At 41.1% G+C, this 21,991-nt stretch overlaps 1 long non-coding RNA gene across 1 annotated transcript in view; it reads right to left on the reverse strand.

The window, feature by feature from the left end:
* The window catches only part of LOC142655674 (uncharacterized), an 80,648-nt gene that overhangs the window by 15,013 nt on the left and 43,644 nt on the right, over nucleotides 1-21,991 (reverse strand). The window lies entirely within an intron of this gene.

Consider the following 21,991-nt stretch of genomic DNA (forward strand, 5'->3'; position numbering starts at 1 on the left):
CATGGCTATATCCAGGAATAAGTGTCGATTTCTATAGTAATGGTGTTTCTCTTATTTATAGCTGCATGCTTCCAGAACTTCACATGTTAAATAGTGTATTTCCATATTAGAATAGCCTAGAGAAAAAAGTGTATCTACAGCTATACATTGCACTGGATGTAGACACGACAACCGGAATTAAAAACCCATTGGTCACAATCCTTAATGCATTAAAATGGTGTAAAACAGAAACAAGGTTTATATTACAAAGTTATTACTTGGATTCTTTTTTTTACTAAAGAGTTAGTGATTTGCTTTAGGTTGGGGTTGGCAGGTTTGTTCAATTTGGTGGGAACTACAATGTAAATGGTAATTTTTTTACAAAGAGTACCGGTAATCGGTGTCGTGCAGTCCTAAATTCATATCCCTCTGTCCCTGAATATCATAAACCGGTGTTAAAAGGTTTGTCTCCATGAAGACCACCCTCATCCATATTCCCTAATAGGGCATTTGTACATCATAGAGAGGGACAGCTGTGTGGGAGGACCCAGCCTGTCCATATATTACAAGGACGGCCATTCATTTGAATGGTTAGCATTTAATACTATATGGCTTCCCCAGCAATACCTGTTGACCTACGAGGGTTAGAGAAGCAGGACCCACAGAAATCATCCAATTCGGCACCTGAAAAGTTTGGAACAACGACGTGTCTTATAATATGTGAGTATATCTGCTCTTACTACAGCTGAATAAGGGACACAGTTTCCATAGACCCCATAAAAAGATTATTTTACCGGTAGGTAAAAAAAAAATACCTTACTAAGTAAATCTATAAAATTCTATTGCCATTTTAATAATTTACTCTTGGGATGTGTCCTAAGAAAATAGGAATGCAGTAAGTTAATGTGAGACACAAATCAAATTTGGAAACTAATATGCTGAGGGCACATCCTCTTGATGATGTGTTTTATAGACCATTTTCCTTAATCAGCACATTGTATATATCCTGCTAAACATCTTGTTTCAACAATGCCTTTGGGGACAGCTGTGGATAGCTACTGAATACTGAAACTCGCTGATAATTTGCACATTTTAAAAACTCCAATAATATTTTATTACATGTTCTAGAAAACAGAAGAAAATAGAAGCAATCATGTACAATATAGCATGCAAATGTTATACTTTTCCCATTAAGTGCAATAAAACCCCTTTAGAAAATGATAGATATTGGTAAGTAGTAGATCAAGGACCCTCCCGGGAAACTAGGAGTCACCATTTTAATTCAGATTAGATTTTTGCATTGCTACATATGTCAAATTTGGGGAATTTCAGCATTTCTAAAGAAAACAAAATCAAAAGACTTTCTGCCGGGTGCTCCAAAGGGTTGATTTTATGTGATTCTTTTGTTTGATGAGTTTTATATGACGGATAATGTCCCCAAAGGCTTATTCATTAGACCTATTGTCTAGGGGTATATAATGTACTTTTATCTTACATTGACTACTTGACAGTGACATATGACATTACTGGGCCATAAACACTGCATGGCCTTCACATCCCTTCTGCCCTTTAGTGATGTATGAATAAAAAGTCACGTCACTCTCTGACAGTACAAGCCCTCTGGAGGAACCCTCTGTTATATCTTACAGTTAAATGATGATGATGATGGCAAATTGCTTATTATGGCAAACATATATATTATTTAAGGCTCTTCTGGCTGGGTAAAATAAGGCAACTTATATACTCTATAGAAAAGTTGCTTGATTCAGGAAAACTTTTCTAAAATCGAAGGAAATACGTGGCCATTTGTAAAATGCAGCCGACTATTTGAATTACTGTACTTCGTCACCTGGTAATCTGCTGTAATCATATTTTCTCAATCCTCACAGAAGAATACAGAAGTGCACTCAAACTTTAGTAAATGTGAGTAGAATATGAATTCATATGCCACTGTATCTAATCATGAAATTCTATATAGAATATATATGCATACATTCATTTATACAGACATATACAAAACCCCTATAGCCACTGAATCGTAAAAAAAGATCGCCACTAGGGGTGCACTGCTCAGTGTTTTGCTCCAATGCCAGGCCTTGCAAATTTGTGGGGCAGTCACAGAATCAGTCTACGTATGTTCCAGACTAAATGACTAAACTGCTGATAAGAATTGGCAAAAAATTGCAGGAGCATGGTAAAGACACACATCTTATCTCCTGGTGTCACGGGCAGACTTACTATTCGGGCATTCGGTTCTATAGGTATGCCCTCATGGATTCATTTTTCAGCACATTGAATTTAGGGGAAAATTTTTTACCAACCTAGTAACTCCTATGTAGAAGAATAACATGAAGAATATAATGAATTTAAACATGTTCCACACAGCAATATATGTAACTCCCTGATCCCTTAGAACCAATATTCATTATTCATTTCCGCTTTTTCCTCCCCACCTTCCAAAAGCCATAGCTTTTTAATTTTTCCGTCGACATAGCCTTATGAGGTACAATTTAAGGTAACATATAACGTACTGGGAAAGTGAAAAAAAAAATGTGGTTGGGTAGAATGGGGGAAAAAGCAGAAATTTCTCCATTGTTTTTTGGGTTTTGTTTTTACATTATTCACCATGCCGTAAAACGTCATAGTTACATAGTTACATAGTTACATAGTTAGTACGGCTGAAAAAAGACACATGTCCATCAAGTTCAACCAAGGGAAGGGAAAAGGGAAGGAAAAATTTCTACACATAGGAGCTAATATTTTTTTGTTCTAGGAAATTATCTAACCCTTTTTTAAAGCCATCTACTGTCCCTGCTGTGACCAGCTCCTGCGGTAGGCTATTCCATAAATTCACCGTTCTTACTGTAAAGAAGCCTTGTCGCCTCTGCAGCTTGAACCTTTTTTTCTCCAGACGGAGGGAGTGCCCCCTTGTTTTTTGAGCGGGTTTTACAAGGAACAGGATATCACCATATTTTTTGTATGTGCCATTAATATATTTATATAAGTTAATCATGTCCCCCCTTAGTCGTCTTTTTTCAAGGCTAAATAGGTTTAATTCTTTCAATCTTTCCTCATAACTTAAATTCTCCATGCCCCTTATTAGCTTCGTTGCTCTTCTTTGTATTTTTTCCAACTCCAGGGCATCCTTTCTATGAACTGGAGCCCAGAACTGAACTGCATATTCTAGATGAGGCCTCACTAATGCTTTGTAAAGTGGCATTATTACATCCCTGTCCCGCGAGTCCATGCCTCTTTTAATACACGACAATATCCTGCTGGCCTTTGAAGCAGCTGATTGACACTGCATGCTGTTATTGAGTTTATGATTTACAAGTACACCCAGATCCTTCTCAACAAGTGAATCTGCCAGTGTAGCGCCCCCTAGGACATATGATGCCTGCAGGTTGTTGGTACCCAGATGCATAACTTTACATTTATCTACATTAAACTTCATTTGCCAAGTGGACGCCCAAACACTCAGTTTGTTTAAATCTGCCTGTAATTCATGAACATCTTCCATAGTCTGAACTATATTACATAGCTTGGTGTCATCTGCAAAAATAGAAATAGTGCTATTAATCCCTTCCTCTATATCATTAATAAATAAGTTGAATAATAGTGGTCCCAGCACTGAACCCTGGGGTACACCACTTATAACCGGTGACCATTCAGAGAAGGAATCATTGACCACAACTCTCTGGATACGGTCCTTGAGCCAATTCTCAATCCAATTACAAACTATATTTTCTAAACCTATAGTCCTTAATTTACCCATTAGGCGTCTATGGGGGACAGTGTCAAATGCCTTTGCAAAGTCCAAAAACACTAAATCCACAGCGGCCCCTCTGTCTAGACTTCTGCTCACCTCTTCATAAAAACAGATTAGGTTAGTTTGACAACTTCTGTCCTTAGTAAAACCGTGCTGGCTGTCACTTATAATGCTATTTATTGTCACATAATCCTGTATATAGTCCCTCAATAGCCCCTCAAACATTTTCCCCACGATGGATGTTAAGCTTACTGGTCTATAATTACCCGGGGAAGACCTAGAGCCCTTTTTGAAAATAGGCACCACATTTGCCCTGCGCCAGTCCCTTGGCACTATACCAGTCACTAGAGATTCTCTGAATATTATGAAAAGGGGGACAGAAATAACTGAACTAAGCTCTTTAAGAATTCTAGGGTGTAACCCATCTGGTCCCGGGGCCTTGTGCACATTTATTTTATTTAATTTAGCTTGGACCATCTCTACATTCATCCAATTCAGTATATCGACTGATATATTAACAGCACTGGCACCGGCTACATCAGCTGCTCTTTCTTCTGTTGTATATACAGAGCTAAAGAACCCATTTAGTAACTCTGCCTTCTCTTGATCCCCTGTGATCAACTCCCCATTACCATTATCTAGGGGTCCTACATGTTCAGACCTTGGCTTTTTTGCATTTATATGCTTGAAGAATTTTTTAGGATTTGTTTTACTATCCTTGGCCACCTGCCTTTCATTTTGTATTTTTGCTAATTTTATTACATTTTTACAGATTTTATTAAGCTCTTTATATTTTACAAAGGCTACAGCTGTACCCTCAGATTTGTATTTTTTAAATGCCCTTTTTTTGTCATGTATTGCCCCTTTCACAGAAGGTGTAAGCCATGTGGGGTTTAATTTGAGTCGTTTATACTTATTACCTGTAGGAATAAATTTTGCACTATAATAACTCAAAGTAGATTTGAAAATCTCCCATTTATCATTTGTTCCATTATTTGACATTAGTTCTTCCCAGTCTATATCCTGAATTGCAGCCCTCATCCTGGGGAAATTGGCTTTCTTAAAATTAAATGTTTTTGCCCTCCCAGCCTGCGTTTGTTTTTTACAGTATAGGTAAAATGTAACTATATTGTGATCACTGTTACCGAGGTTTTCACGAACATTGACATTCCCAACAAGATCTGCATTATTAGAAATGACCAGATCCAACAGAGCTTCACCTCTAGTCGGGTCTTCCACAAACTGGCCCATAAAATTTTCCTGCAACAGGTTGAGGAAATGTCTCCCCTTTGCAGTTGAAGCCGAACCATGACACCAATTAATATCCCGGAAATTAAAATCTCCCATTATCACTACAGTACCCGCCTGTGCAGCCCGCTCCATCTGTTTATATATCTGACCTTCCATCTCCTCAGTTATATTGGGGGGTCTATAGATTACACCAAAAGTAATTTTTTCAGTGTTTACCTCCCTTTCTAGTTCCACCCACAAGGTTTCAACCTCCTCACAGTCTTCACCCACTATTGTCTCTTTCACACTCGCCTTCATATCACTTCTCACATACAGACATACACCACCACCTTTCCTATTTGTCCTGTCTTTACGAAAAAGTGTAAAACCCTGTAGATTTACTGCCCAGTCATGTGAAGAGTCCAGCCATGTTTCAGCAACACCAACTATATCTATATTTTCTTCCAGTATCAAGGCCTCCAGCTCCCCCATTTTGCTTGCTAGACTTCTGGCATTTGTGAACATACACTTTAACTTGCCTGTCAGTTTTTCACTTTTATTATCAGAAATGTGATTTGACATTAATCGGTCCTTTTTATTTACACTGATGTTTTGTAACGAAAGGATCTCCTTATCTTGTTGTCTAGTCCTCTCCCCACATTCTGTTTCTCCCCCCACCAATATAGTCTGACCCCTCTCTAACCTGGCTACCCCTTTTTTTTCTACATTGACCTCCCTCCTCAGCCCTAGTTTAAATACTCCGCCACCCCAGCTAGAATTCTCTCCCCCAGCACAGCGGACCCCCTTCCATTTAGGTGCAAATCATCTGCAGAATACAGTTTGTACCCCAATGAAAAGTCAGCCCAGTGCTCTAGGAACCCAAATCCTTCTCCTCTACACCAAGACTTCAGCCATGCATTTAACTCCCTAAGCTCCCGCTGTCTTTCCTGTGATGCGCATGGCACAGGCAGTATTCCTGAGAATACAACCTTGGAGGTCCTTCCCTTCAGCTTGTAGCCTAGTTCTTTAAAATTATTCTTAAGGCTCCTCCACCTACCATTTATTCTGTCGTTGGTACCGACATGGACCACGACAGCTGGATCATCACCAGCCCCTCCCAGCAATTTGTCCACCCGTTCCACCACATGCCGAACCCTGGCACCAGGGAGACAGCAAACCATTCGGTTGAGGTGGTCTTGGCGACAAATAATTCTATCCGTCTTCCTGATTATAGAATCCCCTACGACTATCAATTGTCTTGGCTTACCTGCATTACCATCCCGCCGACTACTAGCTGGGCTGTTCTCCCGGCTGTTAGGGAGATCAGTATCCACTAGGGCTGCCATTTCTGAGACTGACACCCTTGCATCATCACCCAACTTGGCAATTTTGCCTGGAATGTCAGAAACCGGATCGGCCTTCCTTGTCTTTGACCCCTTTCTACTGCCCCTAACTACATTAACCCAGCTACTTACCTGATCCTGCTCACCCATGTCTTCACCCTCCAGTTGTAACCCACTAACTGCATGCTCTGTGAGCAGCAAGCTCCGTTCAAAATTGTCTATCCTCCTCAGTGTTGCATTCTGCTCCTCCAGATCTCTAATACGAGCTTCCAGGTGAACAATATGCTCACATCTGCCACAGAGATATTCACCCTGGAACTCCGGCTCCAGTCGTGCATACATATGGCAAACTGTGCACTGAAGAAAACCTCCAATCTTGCTGTCCATTATCCCAGTTACAAAAAAAACAGCGAACAGGTGTTAATCAAAAAGATAAAGAAGTAGAAGAGCACTTACTTGGGCTTTAACTCCTCTTTTGAACTCCGGTTTTTGGAACTCCACTTAATATACAAACCACTTGCTATTCAAGCCACAGAGCAGGCTCTACAGAGTAGTGAGGCCTGATTTATACCACCTGGTAGCAGCTAACCCCTCCCCCTTACTCAGCTACTCAGGAAACTGCAAAGGAAAAATGGTTACAAATTATGTCACTTTTGCAAACTTTGTAGCAAGCAAGCAATCAATACATATATCACATACAATGGCCCCCCACTTTGTCACACACAACACAGTAAATCAATCCGGTTTTTGGAACTCCACTTAATATACAAACCACTTGCTATTCAAGCCAATTAATACGATTACGGAGATACTAAGTTTATATAGTCTTTTACATAATGTACTTCAGTTTGTGTCGCCATATTCTGAGGGCCATAGCTTTTTTGGATTTTACCGTCGATAGAGGGCTAATTTTTTTTATCTTCATTTTCGGTACATTCCACCTTTTGATCACTTTTTATTCCATTTTTTTTGAGAAGGGATGTAAAAAAACAGCAATGCTTGCAGTGTAATTCTTTTTTTCCTATGGCGCTCACCAGGCGTGTTAAATATCATGGCAATTTTACTAGTTCAGACTTTTACGGATGGGGCGATATCAATTATGTTTTACTTTTTGTATTGCTTATATCATTTTTTTGCGAATAGGAAAATAGTTTTTTTTTACTTTTAGCTAATTGTAACTTTTTTTTATATTTTTTAAAAGTGGACTTTTAGATCGCTCATGCAACACACTATTGCCTTTATTTGTCCTCTACTATTAAGCCTTGCCTCTGACAAGGTTCAATAGTAGGGTACTGATGGCAGATCTGGAAGCATTCGATAGGACTCTAGCTGCCATGGCAACTGATGAGCACGCCACAGGATCTGAAGGGTTGACCGCGGTATCTGAGGGGTTAAGTGGCCGGCATCCAATCCCAGCCATTGCCATGGGTGTCGGCTGTTTGAAACAGCTGGCACCTGCCGTGTATGGCGTAGGCTCAGCTCCTGAGCACTCGCCATCTTAACGTAACTAAGGGGTTAACATAATACTCAGCGCAGATCCTTTACAATGATGATTTTTGGTTTATTTGATATTCTTGTAGCAGAGAACAGCATAGAAAGAAAGAACTAAACTAACGTAGAAATCCTTGTATCCTAGATTAATGTTTATTAGGCCTAAATAAGTGTGTCTGGCATGGAACAGAACAAGTGCATCAATACCTTGTGCTTTGCTATCGGAAGAATTACATTTACAAGGAACGCTAATGGCATTTACATTAGTGGTAAATGTGTTAAACTGCTACAGATTTTTTAATGACATAATCACTCCCTTTGAAAAAATAAAGACAGTTACTACTCTATCAACGCTGGACTACGAAAGCCCTGAATTTAAAGGAAACATTACTCTAAACAATTGTTTATTTTGTACAGTTCCTATTTGTTAGACATCTCCCATCGAAGATAAGCAGATCACAAGGCTTCTTGCTGCTGGGGCTTCGATCAGCTTAAGGTTATGGTCACACATAACCTAAACATTGCGGATTTCATTACGGAAAATCTGCAGCGTATTACAGTAGCAGCAGAGTGGGTGAGATTTGAACAAATCTCTTCCACACGCTGCGTAAAAAATCAGCTGAAAAACCGTTTATGAATTGACCTGCGGTGCTGATTTTTAATCCGTAGAATGTCAATTTATGCTGTGGGCCAGGTACCCATGTAGCTTAAACGCTGCAGAATTTACAGTAACAGCAAAGTGGATGAGATTTAGAAAATCTCATGCCCATGGTGCGGAAAAAAAAATGCAGCATAAACGTTTATAAATTGAATTTAATTCCGCAGCATGTCAATTTATGCTGCGTTTTTGTTGATTTTCTGTTGCGGGTTTTCCTCATTGAATTCAATGGGGATGCAGGAAGCGCAATAGAAAGCCAAGTGTTATGAATTTTGTGGAGTAATCTCAGCGATTACGCCACGAAAATTGCAACTCAAGAAAAAAATCATACTTACCCAGAACGCTCTCCTTCTTCCTGCAGTCCGACCTCCTGGGATGACGTTTCATCCAATGTGACCGCTGTAGTCAATCACAGGCTGCAGTGTCAAATGGCCTGCAATGTCATCGTAGGAAGCCGGACTACGCGCAGAGAAGATGGAGGAAGTAAGTATGAGCGCTTTTTCCGCAGAGGAAATTCAGTTCGGAAAACCGCACCACAATGTGGTGCGATTTTTCAGACAGAATGTGCTGCGGATTCCAGGGCAGGCATGCTGCGTAAAAATCCCACGGGTATCCGACCCGTGGGAACCCGGCCTTAGAATCACTGCTCTTCTGTTGCGGGTTTTCCCCCATTAAATTCAATGGGGAGGTAAAACCTGCAACAAATAGCAAGTTTTCCGCTGCAGGAATCGTAAGTCAGAAAAAAGACTAACTTTTTGAAATGAATAGAAAGCTCAGTACTTACCCCAAAGTTGTCATAGTGACACGTTCTTCTGTTCTCCCTCCAGGCCAGTCTCCTGGGATGACGTTTCATCCGATTTGCCTGCTGCAGCCAATCACAGGCTGCACTGGTTACAAGGGTTGCAGTGTCGCGTAAAATTTCCGTTTTTTTTTACGGAAACAATAGCGTAGTCGACTGAGCTAAAGTTTCCGTTAAAAAAATGGAAACTTTATGGAACAAAAACGAATGGCAACCAACTGAAACGGAAGCATTACCATTGAAATCAATGGTAATGCAAACAGAAGCTATAGTTTCCGTTCGGCTTTCCTTTCATCTGATCCTATGATGGAATAGATGAACGGAAACCCCGAACGGAACCCCACGCTGATGTGAACAGGCCCTTAAACCATAACTGTGTGTAGTATTGTTACATTGTTACAAAATGGAGTCTGACGTTTTTTACTCTTGTGGGTAAAAGTGCATTTTTCCCTAAAATCCAAATATCACCAGTAAACATAAATCCTTCAATTGACTCCTTATGTTAAATTGTTATACATCCGATGCAGCTGTTTCTAAGTTACAACTGATTCCAGAAAGCAGTACACTGTATTCATGTTCCATTCTTTATGTGTTTTTTTCTATAATTTTGCTGAACTATTTGCCGTAACTTTTTTTTTATAATAACTCGGGCCAAATTTATTACGGAAATTGAAAAAAAAGAAATGCATAAAAAATGGCGACATTTCGGCAGCAGGGATCATATTGGTGGTCACTTTGGATTCCCACAAACAGATACATCTGAGAAACAGATTAAATTTTAACAGTTGGACTTAACTGACAGAAGGCAACACCAGGATTTATATTTACTGGTGAAATGTTCTTATTTTATTGAGGAAATGCTCATTAATAATAAGTCTTAACCTGCCACTGACTTTGTTTCTTACAGCTGTATGTCATACATATAAAAGCAAATCTCATACTGCCGTAATATGACCACATTTTATCGACCATACAATGGCCCCCACACCCGGACCCCCAGCGGTTCTACTGAATTAAACTTAGATGACCATAGGGTTCTATGGTAGCGTTGCTGCTCGCTGCTACACCACTACATTATTTCTTACCTTAGCCTAACGCCTCATGCACACGACCGAGTGTTTACGTCCATTTTTCACGGACCCGATTCACCCGTCAAAGTGAATGGGTCCGTGAAGACGATCTGGTGTCACTCGGATGCCGTCAAAAACAACTCGAGTGGCACAACGGTAGTGTGCAGGAGGCGTAAGACGTCTTTTTCTTGTTTTTCAAAACCCCTTACATCAGTGTATGAATAGACGTTTTAGCTGGTGTCAATGGTCGCCAACATTTTAAATAATTTAAGATTAAGACCTTGCCAGCATCTTCCTAGGCAGAAATACTCTTCTTTCGAGCCCAAAACACAGTTCCACATGAGCGCCCAATAGCTGAATAGCTGAGAGCTTAGTGAAAACTGAAGTCTTTAGCTATCTCGGACTATGCACTTGTTCATTACCACGATCCCCTAGTTATAAACAATTTAGCAACCTGCCTGTTCTACAGAAATGTGTAACACGGGTGTTTAGTGAAACAATTGAAATTTAACATACAATCTCTAGAAACATAATGATTTTTGGAATTTAAGAAGCTTGTCCCTAGGGCTGACTGAGTGAATTAATGTAAGAATTATATAACAAGGAGTGAGCATTTTGAAATCCTTATTCAGCTGAGAATACCCTCCAAACGGTGCTAAAAGTAATCAAACTTAGGGGAAGATTAAATTAACTTTAGAAACCCTGGTGTATTCCTGCAAACCATTATATTTTTTGTGCTATGAAGTGTTGCTCAATTCATAATAAAAATATACTACTGACCGATCACATCTCCGGAAACAATCATTGGCATGTACAATCGGGTTCATCACTTAACCATCATTTTGGATCCTCTCTCTCTAGTTCTAATGGGGAAAGTGGAATTAACATTTTCCAGAAGACAGGTTTCCATGCACATTGGCGTGCATATTGCATTTACCATGCGTTCCCCCCTGGCAGCAACCCCCTATAATACCGTAAGTTAGGATCTCACAGCAACAAATGCCTAGAACAAAAGGGCCATAGCTGCTTTGGCTGTTATCTAAAATATCACCACTCTCAACCTAGCGCTGCTTCAAAATTACAACATATCTCCATTTAAACTGATTCTTGCCATCAGTGGGGATCCCAGCAGTCAGATTCTCAACAATCAGACATTGAAGGCATATCGAATATTATTTAATCCAGGAGCTATTGCTTTGCAGCACTAGTGTCTGGAGTTCAAGCCCAATAAAGACCAACATCTGCGTATAATTTGTATGTTCTACTTGCTACTCAGGTTTGCTCCTACAATCCAAAAACAAAGTAACATGTTAGGTTGATTGACTGTCTATGAAAATTGACCCCTAGTATGTATGCTTGAGATTGGAAAACTAGATTGTCAGCTGTAGTAGGGACAGGGATTGATAATGAGTGAACACTCATATGTGTATAGTGCTGTGGAATATGTTGAAGTTAGAGAAAACGGCTAAATTAAAGAATAAAAAAGGCAAACATACAATAGGAATTATATTTCACATTATTTCTACAGAGAGTCACATTTTATCAGGTTCAAGTGAAGCTTGCCAAGCTGCTTGTATACTTGGTAGATTACTGAAAAAAAGAACATTTTGAGACGTCAAAACACAACGTGGAAGAGAGTCAATGAGTTGCAATTTTTGTGGAAGAAGAGGCCATAGAATTTGGTAAGGTGCCTGGATTAAATCACTGTATTAACAAAATCATCAAAATAATAGGTTTAAGGTCCTGTTCACACTGAGTTCTTTGGCGCTGATTTTGACGCGGAAACCACATCGGAATCAGCACCAAAAAAACCAGCTGAAATCTGAAATTGATTTCAATGGGAGGCAGAGGCATTTTTTTTCCTGGCTTTTTTTCAGCAGCTCTTAGCTGCTATCGGGAGAGACATTTCTTGCCACAGTTCCGCCTCTAACCTCCCATAGAAATCAATGGGAGGCAGAAAAAACCTGCAGCGATGACTGCAGTGCATCCCACATTTGCTGGAAGGTGCGTGGGGGAGGATCCTTAGAGCGAACAAGACGATCGAGGTGGTCCCACAGTTGCTCAATTGGGTTCAAGTATGGTGAATTAGGGGGCCAGGGAAGTACTTTGAAGTCTTGGTCGTGCTCTTCTAACCACTGTCCGACATTTCTAGCCATGTGAAATGTTGCATAGTCTTGCTGGAAGATTCCATCTGCCCCAGGGAAGACAAACAACATGTATGGGTGGACGTGATCTGCAACGAAGGATTCATACCTAAATCGGTTCAGAACGCCTTCTACATGGATGATTGGGCCCAGAGAATGCCATGAAAAAATTCCCCAAACCATAACGCTGCCGCCACAATTTTGTGTTCTTCCAGCAATGGTTGCAGGGTGTTTGTTCTCTGTTGTTTCTCGCCTGAGACGCCAAAGTTCATTCGTTTGATGAAGCAGAAAACGGGACTCATCGGAGAAGGTAACCCTTTGCCAAACATCGGTGGTCCAATTCCGATACTGCTGTGCAAATTGAAGCTTTTTTTTCCATTGCGCCTTTGTTAGCATATGAGCAGTGACCATCAGTCTGCTTTGGAGCCATATACGCAGTAGGGTTCACTGAACTGTTGTTTTAGACACACATCTGGTAGCCCCCTGGTTGATTTTCACGGTGAGCTTCTCCACGGTAGCGTGTTGTTCGGCCCTCGCGCACCTTTGTAGCCGACGTTCACCTCTTATATCAATGGCACGTGGTCCTCTGAAGTTTCCACAACGGTTATTCCCAATGGTGCCATTTGTCCACTTACAATACGATTTCACCACAGCAGCATGCGAACAGGTCACAAACTGCGCTGTTTGAGGAATGAAAGAGTGAAAGTATGGAAAAGGTGCCTACGCATTTCCGACGTACACCACGTCCTTCCTCATGGCTTTTTGAGCCATGAGGAAGGACGTGGTGTACGACTGAAACGCGTAGGCACCTTATCCATACTTTTACCCTTAATACGGGTACCCTCGCCTCCAGCAGATATGTTTGGGACCTCCCCTTCCTGGTTCCCTAATTTTAGGGCCTCAATAAATCGTCTCTTGAAACAGACGAAATGTTCCCCTCTGATCTGCACAACCACATATTTTTATTTCCTGACTTATTGGAGCCTTAACTAATTTTATTTTTTTCATAGACATAGTGGTATGAGGGCTGTTTTTTTGCTGGAGGAGCTGTAGTTATTATTGGTACCATTTTGGGGTACATGCGACTATTTGATACATTTTTATCCTATTTTTTGGGAGGCTGGTGACCAAAAAACTGTAATTCTGGCATAGTTTGTTTAGTTTTTTTTATACAGCGTTCACCATGCTTTATAAATTACATGTTAACTGTATTCTGTGGGTCAGTACGATTCTGGCGATACCTAATTTACAGCACTTTTTTATGTTTTACAACTTTTTGCACAATAAAATTACTTTTGTAAAAATAATGTATTTTTTCTGTCGCCATGGTGTGAGAACCATAACTTTTAAATTTTTCTGTCGACGGAGCTGTATGAGAGCTTGATTTTTGCGAGATGAGCTATAGTTTTTTATTTATTCATTTTATTACTTGAAACTTTTATTATATTTTTTACAACTTTTTTTTCACTTTTTTACAATTTTCTTTAGTCCCACTAGGGGACTTGAAGGTTACATAGTTACATAGTTAGTACGGCTGAAAAAAGACAAATGTCCATCAAGTTCAACCAAGGGATGGGAAAAGGGAAGGTAAAGATTTCTACACATAGGAGCTAATATTTTTTTGTTCTAGGAAATTATCTAAGCCTTTTTTAAAGCTATCTACTGTCCCATCTGTGACCAGCTCCTGCGGTGACTATTCCATAGATTCATAGGTCCAACTGTCATATTTTTTTTTGTAATACATTCCACTTCCTATGTAGTCCAATGTGTTAGATCTATCAGTCATTCACTGACAGCAAGCCGATTAGGCTTCGCCTCCGAGCGGGGCCTAATCGGCTTCCGTAATGGCAGAGCAGGAGGCCATTATTAAGTCTCCTGTTGCCATAGTAGCAGTCGGCAGCCCTACGATTGCAGGGCAGAGCTGCCAATCTGCTGACAACCACAAAGATGCAGCGATCACTTTCAATCGCTGCATCTAAGGGGTTAATGGCAGGGATCGGAGCTAACTCCTGTTCCTGCCATTACAGGTGGATGTCAGCTGTAACATACAGTTGACATCCACCGCTGATGACGCCGGCTCATCTCCTGAGCCATCTTGCCAAAGGCTACGGAAGTCTTTTAGGCGCCGCCGACGGGCGGGGGCTGGAAGTTTTCCATACTAGGCAGACTGGGAGGCAACTATTAGGCTTCCGGTTACCATTGCAGCCACCGACACCCCGGCAATTTCATTGCTGGGGTGCCGATGAGCTGCAAACACCTTAAATGCAGCGATCACTTTTGACCGCTGCATTTAAGGGGTTAATGGTGGTGATCGAAGCTAACTTCGATCCCCGCCATACAGCAGGGTGTCAGCTGTAACATACAGCTGACATCTGGGGATGATGGCACCGACTCGCGGTAAGCACTGGCTTTCCATGACGTATACGTACGACAAATGTCGGGAAGTGGTTAAAGAGATTATAAACTTATAAATATAGCGGTCTAGGGCCCTTTTACGAAGGTAGATCAATGCCGGTAAACAAGCGCCTGTCAATCGGAGCTCGTTTAGCTCCATTTATATGGAGCAATTATTGAACTGTGGAGATCGTTCATCTCCATACAGTTTGGATCATTTTTGGCAGCACATCACCCTGTTTAGAACCAATTGAAAAATGTGGCCAGCTGACAAACTAGCGTTTTACACGGGCCGATGATCAAGAACGAGTGTTCCGTTTCCCCCTATTATTGGCTTGTGTAAAATAGCCTTCAGTAAAAAAGCAAAAAATACAAAAACAAGTCACTATATAATAGAAACCTTATTTCAATAGTGCATTATTTTTTCGTTTTATGAGTAAAATCAGCAATGTAAACAATGTAGGTTTTTATGCTGGTTGCCATGGCTATGTAAACAGATATTAAACTATTTCGATTAGAACTGTTTCTTTTATTTAGATATTTTTTCATAAAATATAATTTCATTGTACATATACAGGGTGATTCAAAAAGGATGCTGCAAAAGTAAAGGCCTGTAGTTAAAGTAACATCAGTGGTAAATGGTCAATTACTGAAAATCAAAGGAAAACTGGCTTAGTTGCTCATAGCAACCAATCACAGCACAGCTTTCATTTATAAGAGCCAAATTTGGAATGTTCTTACACAGTGTGACATAAGATGGGGACATCGAAGCAAGAACATTTTTTTTGTGTGTTGGAATTTGCAAGAACGGGGTTTGTTGTGACAATACAGTGAAACATTCAGAATAAATTTGGTAAATGTGCTCCGAATAAAAACAGTATTTTGGGTTGGGTGAAGCAATTCGAAACTACTGGGTGTTTAGAGCATGGGAAAAGTCCAGGCCACCCAAAGACTTCGGAATAGACAGTGAATAGGATCCGAGCCGTGTACAAGCGTAGTCCTAGAAAGTCGACCAGGCTGACTAGTATGGAACTACCGGAGCCACAAACCACGATGGGCCACCGTCACTTAAATCTCGGCATAGGTTTCTAAGGAAAGTTCGCTCTTCTGGCCCATACCCCTTCCATTGCACTAGGTACTAGAGAGTACCCCTGACCCTTCTAGAATCCACAATCCTCTGAACCTCAAACTCCATATCTCCTTCTACCTGAATTGGAGGAGAAGGTTTCCTGCGTGGATTAGATGGTGTAAAAAAATTTTTTAGGAGAGATTTGTGAAAAACATCATGAATGCTAAAAGACTGAGAAAGAGCCAAATGAAAAGACACAGGATTAATAATTTCAACAATTTCATATGGATCAATAAACCTAGAGGCAATTTTAGTAGAAGGCCACACCTTTTGACCCACACCAAATACAGGACCCACCATACGTTTTTTGTCAGTATTTTTCTTTTGAATAACTTGGGAGTTCTTCAGGTTCAATTGAACCTGAGCCCAAACTGTGCACAGTTTATTTGATTCAACTTCTACCTCAGTGTTATCACTGGAGGAGGTGGAAAATTAACCAAAACGAGGATGAAAACCATAATTACAGAAAAACGGCGAGGTATCAAGAAACACATGGTAACAAATATTTGTAGAAAACTCTGTTAAAGGAAGATATGAGACCCACTCAACCTGGTTATCAGCAATGTTCCAAGGTTTGATTAAAACGTTCAGTTTGACCATTGGTCTCAGGGTGAAATGCTGAATAGAAAGATAACTGTACACCAAGTTTCTTACAGAAAGCCCTCCAGAAGTTAGCCACAAATTGTACACCTCTATCTGAGACAATATTTTCCAGAATACTTTGCAGACTAACTTGATCAGTAAATAATTTAGACAGAGTTCTGGAATCAGGGAGTTGCGGCAATGGAATGAAATTACAAATTTTACTGAACTAGTCCACCACAGAGGGAGGCAAATCAGTGATAAAATACATAGACAGATGTGACCAAGGTTTCTGCGGAACAGTCAATGGTAGTAGGTTAACCATAGGACGAGTTTGAGGAGTCTTAGCGCGAGTGCAGACATCACAAAGACATAGGACTCACATCACGAGAAAGACTGCCACCAATAGAGCCGCGAGACTAATTTTTTAGTACCGTGTTATCCCTGGATGGCCACACGAAACAGAATCATGTAACTCATTGAGCAAACTAAATCTGAACGGAGGAGATACAAACAACTTCCCAGCAGGAATGGTTTCCGGAGCGAATTGCTGACATTCTTTAATTCTTTAATCTCAGTTGCAAGATCAGGTGAACTTGCAGAAACCACTATCCCCTTAGTTAAAATAGGTTCAGGATGAATGTCAGGGACCCGTGAGGAACAGAAACTTTGAGATTATGTGTCGGCCCTGACATTTTTAGACCCGGGTCTGTAGGTTACAATAAAGTCAAACTTGGTAAAGAACAAGGCCCACCTAGCCTGTCTGGGATTGAGTCTTTTGGCTGATTCTAAAAAAAAAGTCAGGTTTTTATGGTCAGTCAGTACAGTAATTTGATGTCTAACTCCCTCCACTCTTCAAACGCCCACTTAATAGAAAGAAGCTCACGATTACGGATGTAGCCATCTTTACCTTGATTCTGATAACTTGCTGCAGCGTGATATCACACAACAAAAGCCATTGAAAAGTCATTGAAAAAGTCAAGATAAGAGATCTAGTCATTGTTTATTTAATGCGTTAAAAGTCAAGGTAAAGACTGCTACATCTGTACCTATATCATAATGCTTTTCAGTGGAAGAAAATTTGCGCCAGGAAATTAAATGTTGAACATGAGGACCAAACGGAAGAAAACACAAGAATATCGTCCAGATACACCACCACAAAGTGTTCAATAAAATTTCTGAAAATATCATTAACCAGGTTTTAAAAAACCGCTGGTGCATTACTTAAACCAAAAGGCATGACGAAATACTCATAATGACCATCTGGAGTATTAAACGCTGTCTTCCACTCATCTCCTCTGCGTATACGAACCAAATTGCAGGCCCCACGTAAAACTAGTTTAGAGAACCGCCTGGCTCCTGAGATCTGATTCAACAGGTCCGGGATGAGTGGAAGAGGATACTGATTCTTAACAGTAATCTTATTTAATTCACAATAGTCTATACAGGGTCAAAACCGCCATCTTTTTTTTCAACAAAGAAAAATCCTGCACCCTGCACCGTAGATGGACGAATATGACCCTTATGGAGACTGTATTTAATATAATCTTTCATGGCCTGTCATTTCAGAGCAGAAAGATTATAAATCCGCCCCTTGTGCAGCTTAGCATTAGGGAAGTATAATGGGACAGTCGTACGGCCTATGAGGAGGGAGAGATTCACAACTGATTTCGGAAAAGACATCCTCAAAACCTTGAATACACTCAGGCAATGATGGTGCGTTGCAAGATACGTTAGCAGTAGACAAAGATATGCATTTAGAATTCCACTTAATCAAATCTGCTTTTACCTAATCAATAACAGGATTATGTGTACCATGGAGTACCCAATATTACTTCAGAGGGCAAATTTTCTAGAAGAAAGTAACAGGCGGAGTAGGGAGCTTGACCGACCCCTGAGTGAGTGGAGTATTATCAATAGCAGAGACTTTGACTTGGGTACTCAACTGAACAAGGGGGATATTCTGTTTTTTTGCAACATGAAAATCTAAGAAATTAGCCACAGAACCACAATCTATGAAAGCTTGTCCAGAAACACAAACATTATTGAACCATACATTAACAGGCAACAGGATTTTTTTATTTATTTTTTAAACGTAGGAAAAACCTTTCTGCTCAGATGGCATTCCCGGGGACCATATAGGCTCTGAAGTTTTTCCAGAGCTGGAAGTTCTGGACGCTTGGAACAGTTCTTGAGTGTATGACCATCGTCCCCGCAATAGAAACACAGTCCCTTGCATTTTTCTAAAAAGTCTCCGTTCCTGAGAAGACATAGTGGAGCCCAACTGCATGGGCTCTTGTGCATCAGATAAAGGGCTCTCAGCGCATAACAGGATAGGATCCTAAGGATAGGCCATCCATTTTTAAATCCTGAATAACCACTATAATAGTTTAAAAAGTATAAAATAAAATGTTACATAAGTTTAAAAAAAATAAACACATTTTTCCATTTAAACTGGTTTTATTGAAAATAAGTTGTAAAGGAAAAAAATATACATTTTTGATATCACCAATGGCGGATTATCATATGGGCCCGAACCGCACATAATCGTAAAAAACTATGCAGCGCTCTAGCGATACTAACTGCCGCTGTGGACCGCGCTGGTCCCGCTTCCAACTGATCCTGCGTCCTCAGGACGCAGATTCAATTGGGTTGAATGCTGGAGCATCGCTCCAGCATTCATTCTGCCGTGAGCGGCTCGGCGCAGACAGGCGCGATGTAGTGATGTCATCGCGCCTTTCTGCACCGAGTCATTCACGGGACAGTGCAGAGCAGGAGAAGCATCCCCCACCCGTCGTGGGAACGGGGATAGGTAAGTAATTATGTTATTTTTTTTATTGGGTACGTACATATGGTGGCATTATACTGTATGGGACAGCTATGGGGAACATTATACTGTGTAGAGGCAGCTATGGAGGGCATTATACTGTGTAGCAGCTATGGGGGCATTATACTGTGTAGAGGCAGCTATGGGGGCATTATACTGTGTAGCAGCTATGGAGGCATTATACTGTGTTGTGGCTATGGAGGCATTATACTGTGTAGCAGCTATGGGGAACATTATACTGTGTAGAGGCAGCTATGGAGGACATTATACTGTGTAGCAGCTATGGGGGCATTATACTGTGTAGAGGCAGCTATGGGGGCATTATACTGTGTAGCAGCTATGGGGGCATTATACTGTGTAGAGGCAGCTATGGAGGGCATTATACTGTGTAGCAGCTATGGGGGAATTATACTGTATAGGACAGCTATGGAGGGCATTATACTGTGTAGGACAGCTATGGGGCATTATACTGTGTAGAGGCAGCTATGGGGGCATTATACTGTGTAGCAGCTAAGGGGAACATTATACTGTGTAGAGGCAGCTATGGAGGGAATTATACTGTGTAGCAGCTATGGGGGCATTATACTGTATAGGACAGCTATGGAGGGCATTATACTGTGTAGGACAGCTATGGGGGCATTATACTGTGTAGAGGCAGCTATGGGGGCATTATACTGTGTAGCAGCTTAGGGGAACATTATACTGTGTAGAGGCAGCTATGGAGGGCATTATACTCTGTGTAGAGGCAGCTATGGAGGGCATTATACTGTGTAGCAGCTATGGAGGGCATTATACTGTGTAGCAGCTATGCGGGCATTATACTGTATAGGACAGATATGGAGGGCATTATACTGTATAGGACAGCTAAGGGGAACATTATACTGTGTAGAGGCAGCTATGGGGGCATTATACTGTGTAGAGGCAGCTATGGAGGGCATTATACTGTCTAGCAGCTATGGGGGCATTATACTTTATAGGACAGCTATGGAGGGCATTATACTGTGTAGAGGCAGCTATGAAGGGCATTATACTGTGTAGCAGCTATGGAGGGCATTATACTGTGTAGCAGCTATGGGGGAATTATACTGTATAGAACAGCTATGGAGGGCATTATACTGTATAGGACAGCTAAGGGGAACATTATACTGTGTAGAGGCAGCTATTGATGGCATTATACTGTATAGGACAGCTAAGGGGAACATTATACTGTGTAGAGACAGCTATGGAGGGCATTATACTGTATAGCAGCTATGGGGGCATTATACTGTATAGGACAGCTATGGGGGCATTATACTGTATAGGACAGCTATGGAGGGCATTATACTATATAGGACAGCTATGGGGCATTATACTGTATAGCAGCTATGGGGGCATTATACTGTATAGGACAGCTATGGGGGCATTATACTGTATAGGACAGCTATGGAGGGCATTATACTATATAGGACAGCTATGGGACATTATACTGTATAGCAGCTATGGGGGCATTATACTGTATAGGACAGCTATGGGGGCATTATACTGTATAGGACAGCTATGGAGGGCATTATACTATATAGGACAGCTATGGGGCATTATACTGTATAGCAGCTATGGAGGGCATTATACTGTATAGCAGCTATGGAGGGCATTATACTGTATAGGACAGCTATGGAGGGCATTATACTGTATAGGACAGCTATGGAGGGCATTATACTGTATAGGGCAGCTATGGAGGACATTATACTGTATAAGCCAGCTATGGGGTCATTATACTGTGTAGAGGCAGCTATGGAGGGCATTATACTGGGTAGCAGCTATGGGGGCATTACACTGTATGGGGCAGCTATGGGTGGCAATATAATGTGGGGGCAGCTATGGGGGACAATATACTGTATGGGGAAGCTATGGGTGGCAATATACTGTGGGGGTAGCTATGGGGGACATTATACTGAGCAATTACAAGAGCTGCAGGTCCAAGGGGGAGGAGCTGTGTAGCACTATATACAAGGGGATGGTGCTATGTGGCACTATATATAAGGGGGGATTGCTGTATAGCACTATATAGAAGGGGGAGTGCTGTGTATCACTAGATCTAAGGGGGATTGCTGTGTAGCACTATATACAAGAGGGGGAGGGCTATGTGACGCTATTTACAGAGGGGGAGGGCTGTGTAGCGCTATGTACAGGGGTCAGTGTGCGGATCTATCTACAGGGGGCTGTGTGTGGCTCCATCTACAGGGGTCTGTGTGTGACGCTATCTACAGGGGGTTGTGTGTGGTGCTATCTACAGGGGCTGAGTGTATGTGGTGATATACTCTACAGTGTTTGACACACTTATATTCAGGGGTGCAGTCTATGGTGCTATAATATTTAGGGGCCCAGCGTTTGGTACTATTTTATTCAGGGGCGCAGTGTTTGGTGCTATTATAGTTACGGGTACAGTGTGTGGCACCATGATAATTTTATCTTTGTTTATAGTTGTAGAAATGTTGGAAAAGTGAGGAGCCAAAGACATCTGAGTGTCAAATTCTGCAGAAATGGGTCATGGCCGGGAAAAGTCGTCATGAAGTCTGGACCGGATGGAGCAGAAAAGA

Source organism: Rhinoderma darwinii, chromosome 6 (genome assembly GCF_050947455.1).
Source record: "Rhinoderma darwinii isolate aRhiDar2 chromosome 6, aRhiDar2.hap1, whole genome shotgun sequence".
NCBI lineage: Eukaryota > Metazoa > Chordata > Amphibia > Anura > Rhinodermatidae > Rhinoderma > Rhinoderma darwinii.